The following is a 10,339-nucleotide window of genomic DNA, read 5'->3' on the forward strand; positions in this document are numbered from 1 at the left end:
ATCGATGCACTAAGAAAGGGTGCATCTGCTGCCCCCCGGCTGCCCCAGAGCTTCCCCACGCTGCCTCCCGTGGCTCCCATCAGCCTCACAGGGGTGCGGGCCACTGCCATCTCCATTTTGCAGGTGAGCAAACTGGGACACAGAACAGCTGCGTAGTTTGCCCACATACACGCAGCTGATAAAGAGCAGATACCAAGCACATAACCCCAACTCTAAATGTCTCTAAGATATGTTGTTAAAATACAATATTTTTCTTAAAAAAAAAAAAAAAGACAAAATCAGGACCCTGCGCTCAGGTTGATTGTGTGTGATGGGCTGAGTGATGGCCCCTTGCACAGGGCGCGCCCGCCCGGGGCCCGGGAATGGGCCTCGCTTGGACGAAGGGTCTCTGCAGACGGGATCACGTGAGGGGCTGGAGATGAGGTTGTCCTGCAGAAGGACGGGCCTTAGGCCCAATGACAAGTGTCCTTATGAGACAAGAGAAGACACAGGGAGGAGAAGGCTCGGTGAAGACAGGGGCAGCGATCAAATGCCAAGGGGCTCCGGGACTGCCGACAGCCGCAGGGCCCGGAGGAAGACGCGTGACCCTTCTCCCTCAGAGACCTCCGAAGGCGGGGCCCTGATGACAGCCTTACTTCCGACTTCTGGCCTCCAGGATTGGGAGATAAATCTGCGTTGTTTTATGCCACCCAGTTTGCGGTGATTTGTGACGGCAGCTACAGGAAACTAATACGGGGCCCAATGTTGCTCCCCATTGTCCCTGCCCATTTTCTTTTCTGGACCTGAGAGGTTGTCGTCCTGGAATGCTGCCCAGGAGCTCCTTCCCCACCCCAGATGCAAAGTCAAGTGTACAGATTCATTCAACCACTTTTCCCCATGGTTCCCATTTCACAGAGGAGGAGACAGACCACAGGCTCATCAGGTCCGTTTCCCAGGGCGCTACTCCCCAGCCACTCACGCCCTTTTACAGTTCTCAGATGGGGAATGTCTACCTGCTTCTGATCCGGGGCAGAGCGAGTGCATAACCCCTCAGGCCCACGCAGTTGGGACTGAGGCCGCCCAGAGAGCAGCTGAGTCGGGACAGGGCCCAGAGCCTGGCCCTAGAGCTCCAGGGCCAAGGTATCTGCTGTAGGATCAGGGCCAGGCCCCTGTGGGTGCCTATGAGGCCAGCAAAGGAAAGGAAGAGGGCAGCCAGGGTCTATTCCATTATGCAGCCCCCAAGGAGGGCCGGGCTACCCCAGAGACTTCTGCAGCAACCCCTCCAGCGGCCCGAAGGCTCCCAGGGCCTGCGGTGGGGGTATCTGGCTGCCGCAGCAGGGCAGGTGCTGCCGACAGCTTGAAGCCCAGCAGGCCACCGTGAGGGACGGAGCTGAGCCTCCGGTCCACAAGGCAGAGGGCGGGGGGCCAGGGAGCAGAGAGAGGAAGCGCGCGGCCTTCCCCTGCCCTGCCTGAAGAGCCAAAGCTGAGAGCGGGTGAGAGGACAGATGCCCAGATTTCACAAATGGGGAAACTGAGGCTCAGGAACAAGCGCACCAGGGGCAGTTGACACCTCTTCAGACTTAGTCTCTCAGGCCCTTTCCAAGAGGGGCCCTCGACGGAGCAAGGCGGGGACTGTCCTTCAGATTCGGCTCACACCACCTTACAGAAATGACATGGCGGCGGGCGCCTGAGATGGAGGAGCTCGGAGCTGGATCAGAGGAACCAGTTCCCCCGGACAGAGGTCCTCCCCCATCTGAGACGCGCACTAGAGCACGTAACGGAGGCGAGCGCTTCCCTGGAGGGCTCAGGCGCAGGGGTGGCCTCTTACTTGTCTGCACTGCGCCAAGTGGGGACGGGGTTCACCCGGGGTCCCCAAGGCCCGGAGAGGACAGGGCCGGCTCCGGGGTCAGGGAACTTGACTGCAGTGGGGTGATTTCCCCACAGGGGGCTGAGCTGGGGGTTGTACTACTGGGGAGATGGAAAAGTGTCGATTCCCAGGCTCTATCCCAGACCTTCCAAACCTGAATTTCTGGGGATGGAGCCAGAGATCTTGATTTTCCAAATGCTCCCAGAGGGTCTGAGGAAGGTGGCAATGACCTAGCACCTCTCCTGGGGCTAAGGTGAGCCAATTCTACAATTCCAGGTTCTCTGGTTCAAAGAGGCTACAAGTTCATGCCTCAAAGAATCCATGACCCATGCATTTTGATGGATCTGTGCATTCAAAGACTTGCTCTGGCTGGTGTGGCTCAGTGGACTGAGCACTGGCTTGCAAACCAAAGGCTCACTGGTTCAATTCCCAGTCAGGGCACATGCCTGGGTTGCAGGCCAGGTCCCCAGTTGGGGGTGCATTAAAGACAACCAAACATTGATGTTTCTCTTCCTTTCTCCCTCCCTTCCCCCTGTCTAAAAATAAATAAATAATCTTAAAAAAAAAAAAAAAGACTCCACAGCTAACAGTCTATGATTCTATGATCTGGAGACTCATGATGCAGCCGTCAACCCAATGCCCATAAAAAGAGAGGATGAAGTCCCTCGGGTCCAGGGCACCAGGCTCCAGCAGGAGCAGCGGGTATGGAATGATCCCATGGGGAAAAAACAAAGGAAGGAAGAGAGGAGAAGGAGCTGTTAGATGCTGGCACGTTTATATAACTACATTCACATGTTTCCATAAGCACTCAGAGAGTCCAGAAGATTCTCTAATGATGGACACCTCAAGAACATAAAGTTTTGGGGTAGGGGGTGGAGACAGAGTTTGGAAAGGGGAAATTCACTTTCTACCCTTATAATTGTTTACTACTTCTCTGTGAGCCTGTAGCCCTTGTAATTAAAATTTTTAATAATTAAGAAAAATATGGCAAAGTCTGTACACTTCCCTACGTATTTGTTCACTTGTTTCTTTTCTCCGCCCCACCCGCCCAGGCATCAGCCCTGGCCCCAGCACCCGGCCCAGCGTGCTGGCTACAGAGCTCGTTGATGAAGACAAAGTGACAGGTGAGGCCTCTCGGGGAAAGGAAGAGGGGCCAGCAAGACAAAAGGTGCTGAGGGCTGGTCCCTGAGATGGTGTTTAAGGGGGGTACCTGGTCCTGTCCACACCCTACTTCCACCAGGCCCACTTTTGGGCTCCCCACCTGCCCCAAGACCCCCGTACCTTCAGGAACCCCCGAGTCTATGCGTCCCTGTGTCCCTGCCTCCCTCTGACCCAGGCCCCGCACACTCTGTGCTTTGCCACGTCTGGTCCAGTGAAGAGACGGGGCCAGCCCTCCTCGGCCCTCCCCAGTCCTCCTCGGCCCCCACAGGCCTTAATGGAAGTCTGGTCTGGACTCGGCCTGAAGCCAAGGCCCAGGGGCACAGGATCAGGGGCCGGGGGCAGCACGGCTGCTGCTCCCCAGGATACCAGCTGCCAGTGGCATTTAATTTGTGCTTTAAGTGCTGGAGGATTGCAGGGCTGCTGCCACCAGCTCGGGCACTCGGGCTGCAGCTGGAAGGAGAGGGGGACGGGCAGGGGACAGAGGACACACAACCTCTCCTTGATCCCTCTTGTCCTTGGCCTTTCAGCCTCTCCCTCACATACACAGAACACACATGCAGGCAGGCATGCGCACTTGTACACAGGTGCACACACAGCCCACACCTGCCCATGTCCACACGCCCCTCCCTCCCAGCCCCAGCTCCCTCAGTAAGTTTCCAAACAGCTGCCAGAAGGCTTCGCGGGGCAGAGGGTCTCCTCCACTGTCCCCCCTTGCTTCTATAGAGTTGTGCCACCTCCGTCTGTGGCTGTCCCTCTCTGGATCTCAGGCTGCCCACTCCCACAATGGGGATGTCACATCCCCCCCACCCAGGACACCCCTCACAGGGTAACAACAGGTCAGGAGCTGGCAACAGCCACAGGCAAGCCGGACACAACTCTGGTCCTCGTGAGGTCCCAGTCCTCTACCTGCGCCAGGGGTGGGCCTCAAGAGACAGAGCCTTGCCCGAGTCGGGTCCAGCAGAGAGGTCCGGCCAGCGCCGGCTAGAGCCCCGCGGCTCTGGCGGGCCACAGCCCCTGGGAACCGGTCTGCTCCAGTACGCCTCGCCTTGCCACAGGCCGTCGGAGTGGGAAGCATGTGGGACTTTTTAAACTGGAAGCTGCTCAAGTTGAAAATAGCAAATCTTAAACAATAAAAAACAAGAATGTTTAACCTGGTGTCATGTTCAAAAAAGAGACTGGGCTGGGGAAGTGAAACATACTGACACAAAATACAGATGGCCAGCAGACACCTGAAAATGCTTAACTGGGCAAGAGCTGGAGACACCGAGCCCCGGGCCAGCCCAGCCCTGCAGCGGGCCCCGCACACTTCACTGGAGGAAGGTGCGCAGAAGGCCACTGTGACTCATGGACGGGAAGCGGGAGCCCATGGCGGCTGTGTGGCAGGGCTCCCTGCACCTCAGTTTGCTCGGATCTGCAATGAGAACAGCTTCTACCCCTCACAGGGGTGCAGTGGGGACATCCTAAGCTGAAAGCAGGCCAAGGGCCAGGGATACAGCAGGCTCAGAGCTCGAAACAGGTAAGGTCGCAGACACAGCCCAGTGCAGAGCAGGGGCCTGACTGACATAATGCCAGGTCACGCCTTCTGACACCGACAGCCGGCCGGCCCAAGGCTCGGAGCTCTGCCCCCACCCAGCTCCACGGTTCTGAGGCGGTGCTGGCACCTCTCTGAGATTCAGTTTTCTCATCTGCAGAATGGAACGATAATCCTGGCTCCCACGGCTACGGAGTGCTCACTCCACGGCAGGCACCATGCGCGAACGAGGCAGCCAATCATTCCCCGTGCACTTACGGAGCCCGGACAGATGGTGGGCCTTGCTGTAGCACTGGGCATCGGCCCCGAGCGAGTCAGACCAAAAACCCTGCACTCAAGGAGCTCGCGTGTCAGGGGCACGGGCAGCAAACAAGGGAAGCAAGGAAAACATCATGTGGCAGAGAGCCCTACACTCTGCATAGAAAAAACGCAGGAGGGGGAGGCTGAAGAGGGTAAGGGGGGATAAATGGTGTTGGAAAAGGACTTGACTCAGGGTGGCGAACACACAATACAATATACAGATGATGTGTTGTGGGATTATATACCTGAAACTTATAAAATTTTATTAACCAATGTCATCCCAATAAATTCAATAAGATTTTTTTAAAAAGAAAAATGCAAGAGAAGGAGCGCGGGAGAGGGAGGCCATGCTGTTACCCAGGAGAGCCAGGAGGAGCCTCGCGGAGGATGCGGCACCCAGGCCAGACCTGAAAGCGGGGAAGCAGGGGCTTGTGGAGATTTGGGGGAGGTTGTTCAGGCAACAGGAGCGGCAAGTGCAAAGGCCCTGGGGCAGCAGCAGGCCTGGCATTTTGGGGGCACAGCAAGGGAGGAGGCAAGTAGCCTGCGTGGAAGGACAGACTGGTGGAAATGAGGCCAGTAATGATGACCGCACTGTGCCAGGCGTGGGGACCATGGGGAGGAGTGTGGCTTTGTTCTGCGTGAGAGCGAAGCCATGACAGGGTGCTGAGCCCGGGGCTCTGCTGAGACTAAAACACCCAGGGCGTATCAAACGCACATTCAGAGCTCGAGCAGCCGCAGCTGGGGGGGCCCTGACAAAAGCCTCCACTCTGCAGGCTTTAGTTTTTGCCCCCTGGCCTTCTCGAAGCCTGTGTCCTCATGCTCAGCCAGTCCAGCCTGGTGGGCAGACCTGCTCCCTGAGGCCACGAGAAAGGGGTTTCCACTCCTACCTGGCCGTGCAACAGAGCCGTGTCCCGTGCTTCAGGACAGAAGGCCAATTAGGGCACCAGACCAGGGGTCCTAAAGGCCCCCTCAGCCTCATGCTGCCCCCTGAGGCTTCCATTTCAGCAGCCAGGGAGCAAGGCCTGAGCTCTGGAACGTTCCCGCGGATGGTGCGGGGAGCGTGCTTCCCTCGGATGGTGCGGGGAGCGTGCAGGGAGCGGGGCACCGAGGATGCAGCAGGGGCGGGAGGCCTGCGTCTAAAGCCCCTTCCGCTGCAGCAGACGCCTACCCTCTCTGGGCCTCACGCGTCCAAGGGTGGGCTGGGCTGGAATGCCGAATTCCCAAGGCTCTGGCATCACAAATGCTGACATCTCCCCTTACAGAGAGCGCCCTTTTCACACACCTGTTGCTGCTGAGACCCCTCGCCCAGAGGTGCGCGCACCAGGTTCACATCTCTCCTCTCCCACCCTGGGCGCTCTCAGCAGCCTCCCCAGCTGGGGCTTCAGTCCCACTACGCAGACGACAAACCGAGGCCTGAGAGGAGAAGTAACTCAGCCACAGCCACACCACAGGCCTCGCTCACCCTCACTGTCTGCTCTGGTCTCCTCCCAAACACTGAGATCCTCAAGGGCACGGCCAGGTCTCCACTTACTCATCACTGCTTCATTAAGCACCGTCTGTATGCCAGACGCTGACTGGAGCCCAGCTGAGCACCACAGTGCCGGGGTCTCCACCCCGAGCTCACCACCAGCCGCAGCCCATGCCACACAACGGGGCCCGCTGAGGTCTCTGTGGCCAGAGAAAGCACCCACCAAACCTTTCTGAGCACCAAGTGCAGGCCAGGCCTTCACTAGGTCCGAGGGACACGCAGCCTGGGAGCTGGGACCAGCAAGCAGACACCCAGGCCTATGTGGGACCAGCTCCGCAGGAAGGGGTGGCAGGAGGGGATGTCATGCCATTCTGGCAGCCCCACGGGCAGCCTGGTCCACAGAGGCTCCTGGCAGGTGTCTGTGGAATGAGGAAATACACAGCACTGCCCCCAGGAGAGTGCCTGGGCTCTGGGACCAAGGGGCACAGGTTCCAGTCCCTCCCAGAGCCTCGCATCCTCCATCTGCACAATGAAGCTGATGCCACCCTCTGCACTGGCAAACCATTAGGAAATTAAATCAGCTGGCAGAGCGCTGAGCCCTGAGCCAGCGACCAGCTAAGGAGCCAGTCCTGCCTGCGTCCCCAGCTCCTCTAGAAGACCTGCCTGCTTGGCCCAGCTCCCCTCCCCACCCCAAGGCTCCTCCCTGCCTGGCCCATCACCCAGCTTCCTCGGCTTTCTTTCTTTCTTTCGTCTTCAGCCTCTGCTCTGTGTCCACAACGCTGCTGGCTCTCCAGCACAGCAGTCCTGGGGCTGAGGCCACGCCCACCGCACCCTCCCAGCGGCGGGCCCAGCCTCCAGCCCTCCTGCTGCCCGCAGACTGCCTCCCGCCCAGATCCCCTCCGTGCCAGCCCACGGCAGGGCTCCAGCAGCAGGCCCAGCAAAGGGGCAGGTGTGCCTGCATGTCACAGCAAGGCCCTGGCAGGACCCAGCAGCAGACGTCAGCTGCCCCTCTCAGAGGCCTGACCCAGCCCAGCACCAGGCCCGGGAGCAGCAGGACTGAGGGTGGCCATTGGGTAGCCCGAGAGGAGGCCCCAGCAGCCTTCAGCCTGGGGCCGGGCAAGGACCACAGAGGTTGCCGGGGGTGACGACACAGTTGCTTTCACCTGAGACATACGCCAAAGCCTCTGGGTGCCATGGTTAATACTGCCAACTATGGCCCAGGACACCGGAGGCCTGGCCAGGCCAGAGGAAACTGTCCGCAGGCAGACAGGGTCCCAGTGCTGCAGGGTGCTGCTGTCCCTGTTACTGTTGCATCTATTGTCATTGCTGTCATTATTTCACTGCCACCAAACCACTCACAGTGCCTTGTCTTGCTCTGGGCAGACTTGAGGGAAGGGGCACAATGGCCCTGGGACAGGAAGCCTGGCAGCAGAGAGCTAGGGGGCTTCTGCTCAAAGTCCTGGTTTGCTGTGTGGCTTTCACAAGGCCCCACCCCTTTCTGGGCACCTCCTCCTCCTTGCAGAGCACAGCTCCTGAATATCCCTCCCCCAGGCACTCACCTGGAAGGGTGCCCTCCTGAGCATCCTGGAAGCCCTATGGGAGTCTGATGTGGCAGGTGGGCAGGGGGTAGGGTCCAGGGACAGGCTGACAAACTCAGGCTCTGTTCCCTTCCCCAAGAGAAGGGTAATTCTCTTCAGGCTGGGGAGGGGGCTCTGCTGTGCCCTCACCTGGACAAGGAGGTGGTCAGGGACTTAGGGCTTGTGTCTGCCAGGTGTCTGTCAACACCCAGCATGAAGGGTGCCCACTGTGCATGCTCAGCAGGTGCACCGGTGGAGAGGTTTCCATTATCCAGCCCAATGGAACGCCCCCCACCCTTGTCCTTGCCCCTCTGCACTCTGCTCTCCCCCAGGGGTCTTGGCCCTACCTGATGGGTGCCTTTCCAAGGCACCCCCTTGGAGCTGCCAGCCTCTGGTCCCCTGTCTGAAGGGAGGGGTAACCCAGAAAGCTATGGGTAGACTTTGCTGGGGAGTCTCTTAAGGCCCAACATGGGGGCCGGGGGGGCGGGGTTTCTTCTACCAGAAGCCTCCCTGGGCTATACGCAGGGCTGGGATCTCCGACCTGACCCTCTGTGGCCACATGGCAGCAGCCTAGAGTCTGGAGCACCAGCACAAGGGGAGGCTGGAGTGGTGGCCGGCAGTGGGCAGGGGCCGGCCAGAAGGCCGGTGCTTCTGGGTTCACACCTTCAAGGAGGTGGCTGTTGATATCAGCCCCCCAAGGGTGCCTCTGTGCTTCAAGGGACAGAGCCTGCAAACTAGTGGATCAGGATGTGGGTCTGGATGGCAGGGTTTCCCCAGCACCTTATTCCAGGGCTCCGGCCTGAGCACAGGGAGTAAATGAGAAGGGAGAAATAGTCACAGACAGCACAGCTCTCCAGGATGGGCATGCCCCCTAGACAACGGGAAGCAGGTGGCCCGAGGTCCCAGCAAGTCCAGGCTGTGGAGAGGTAGAAGAACCTCCTAGACCTGAAGCCCACCTCCACAGGAACACTTTCCTGGGACCTCCCACTCCGAACACAGGTGTTAAAGCACTCACATGAGGCGTGCACATTGCCTCTGAACAAGCCTCACAGGCGCCCGCTTGGGCCTCAGTCCGTTCTCAAGTCTCCCCAGGAGCTTCCGCCCCAGTTGCCCTGGGAGGGACGAGTCCCCTCCACCCGCGTCACCCCTGCCTCCCCAGACACCCAGAGCCAAGCAGCACAGTCGCGGGGGCCCTGCCCTGACGCCTCAGGGGCTGCTCAGCTGTGGGGCCAGACCCTCTGCGGTCCAGGCCCAAGTCTAAAAGCAAAAGCTTCAGCGGGAGCCCTCGGCTCGCTCACCAGCAGAGAACAGCATTTCCAGAACATTTTACTCCATTAGGGCACGGAAAGCGACAAGGAGAAGCGAATCCAAAGACCCTCGGGTCTCGGGCCCAGGGGCACTTTCGGGGCCATTGGCAGATGGCGCCCCCACCCTGATCCCAGGGTCTCCGGGAAGGTCATGCGCAGGGCTGATGCTGCGCCCGAAGTGCCTCCTGAATCCCCGTGTGCAAGTCGGCCAAAAGGAACCGAGAGCGCCTCAAAGTTTCCCGAAGCGCCCCCAGAACGAAGGTTAGCAAGGAGCAAAGTTCCCGGTGGCGTGGTAGCCGGAGACATGGCAGGGAAAGACAAGCTTGCAGTCAGCATTTCCTCCAATGGCTCATCAATGGAGGGGGGGAAAAAACAGAAAACGACAAGAAAAATCCTCCCACCCCACTTTCCCAGTAGTCGCACCACCTCATGCTCACTCTGAGCCCAGAGGGGGCCTGCGGGGAGCTGAAACCGGGCCCCCAGGGAGAGCGGGCGACCCCGCACTTACCTCGGTCAGTGCCCGGGGCGCGGCGCACTCCGCGTCCTCCGAGCTCCGGGCGGCCGTTCCTGGCCCCGGCCGCCGCCGCGCTGGCTGCATCGCCGCCGCCGCCGCCTTAGGGCAGCACCCGGGGGCGCTCCATGCCGAGGGGCGCGCCAGTTCCGGCCGTCAATCGCTCCGATCTAGCCATAGGTTGGGGTCGCGTCCCCGGACGGCGCCCCGCGGCACCGGGCGCTCGCTCCGGGCTGCGCGGCTGTAGTCCGTCCCTCCGTTGGGCTGTAAGCGCGGGCGACGCACCCCCTCCCCCGCCGACTGTTATCTGATCTCAGGCAGGCCGGGCGCGCTCCCCACGCTCCGGCGCCCCGCGCCTCCCCGCCGGCTCCAGCCGCACCAGCCCCTCGACCCTGACTACAGTTCCCAGGGAGGCTGTGGCAGCAGCGAGGCCCGTGGAAGCGGCAAGAGAGGGATGGAGACGAGGAAGCGGCGGGAGGCTGAGGCTCGGCGCGCACCCAGCTCCGCGCCTCGCTGCCACCAGACCCAGCTGTGCAACTCCTCTAACTCTCAAACGAGAGCACGCCTGCCGCGCGCCGAACCGCCGCTGCCCCCGCCCACCCGGGTCCTGGCCTAGCTAGACGCTTCCCCAGCCCTGG

At 60.2% G+C, this 10,339-nt stretch overlaps 1 protein-coding gene across 1 annotated transcript in view; it reads right to left on the bottom strand.

Annotated features, from left to right (window-relative positions):
• KCNJ12 (potassium inwardly rectifying channel subfamily J member 12) overlaps positions 1 to 9,990 on the bottom strand; it is a 46,683-nt gene extending 36,693 nt beyond the window's left edge. The window contains exon 1 of the mRNA XM_054571105.1: positions 9,699 to 9,990. The gene's annotated coding sequence lies outside the window, so the exon portion shown is untranslated. The remainder of the gene's footprint in view (positions 1 to 9,698) is intronic.
• Positions 9,991 to 10,339: the final 349 nt, after the last annotated feature.

The sequence above is a fragment of the Pteronotus mesoamericanus genome, unplaced genomic scaffold (assembly GCF_021234165.1).
Source record: "Pteronotus mesoamericanus isolate MK-2021 breed Mesoamerican mustached bat unplaced genomic scaffold, CSHL_Meso_final contig_22, whole genome shotgun sequence".
Taxonomy (NCBI): Eukaryota; Metazoa; Chordata; class Mammalia; order Chiroptera; family Mormoopidae; genus Pteronotus; species Pteronotus mesoamericanus.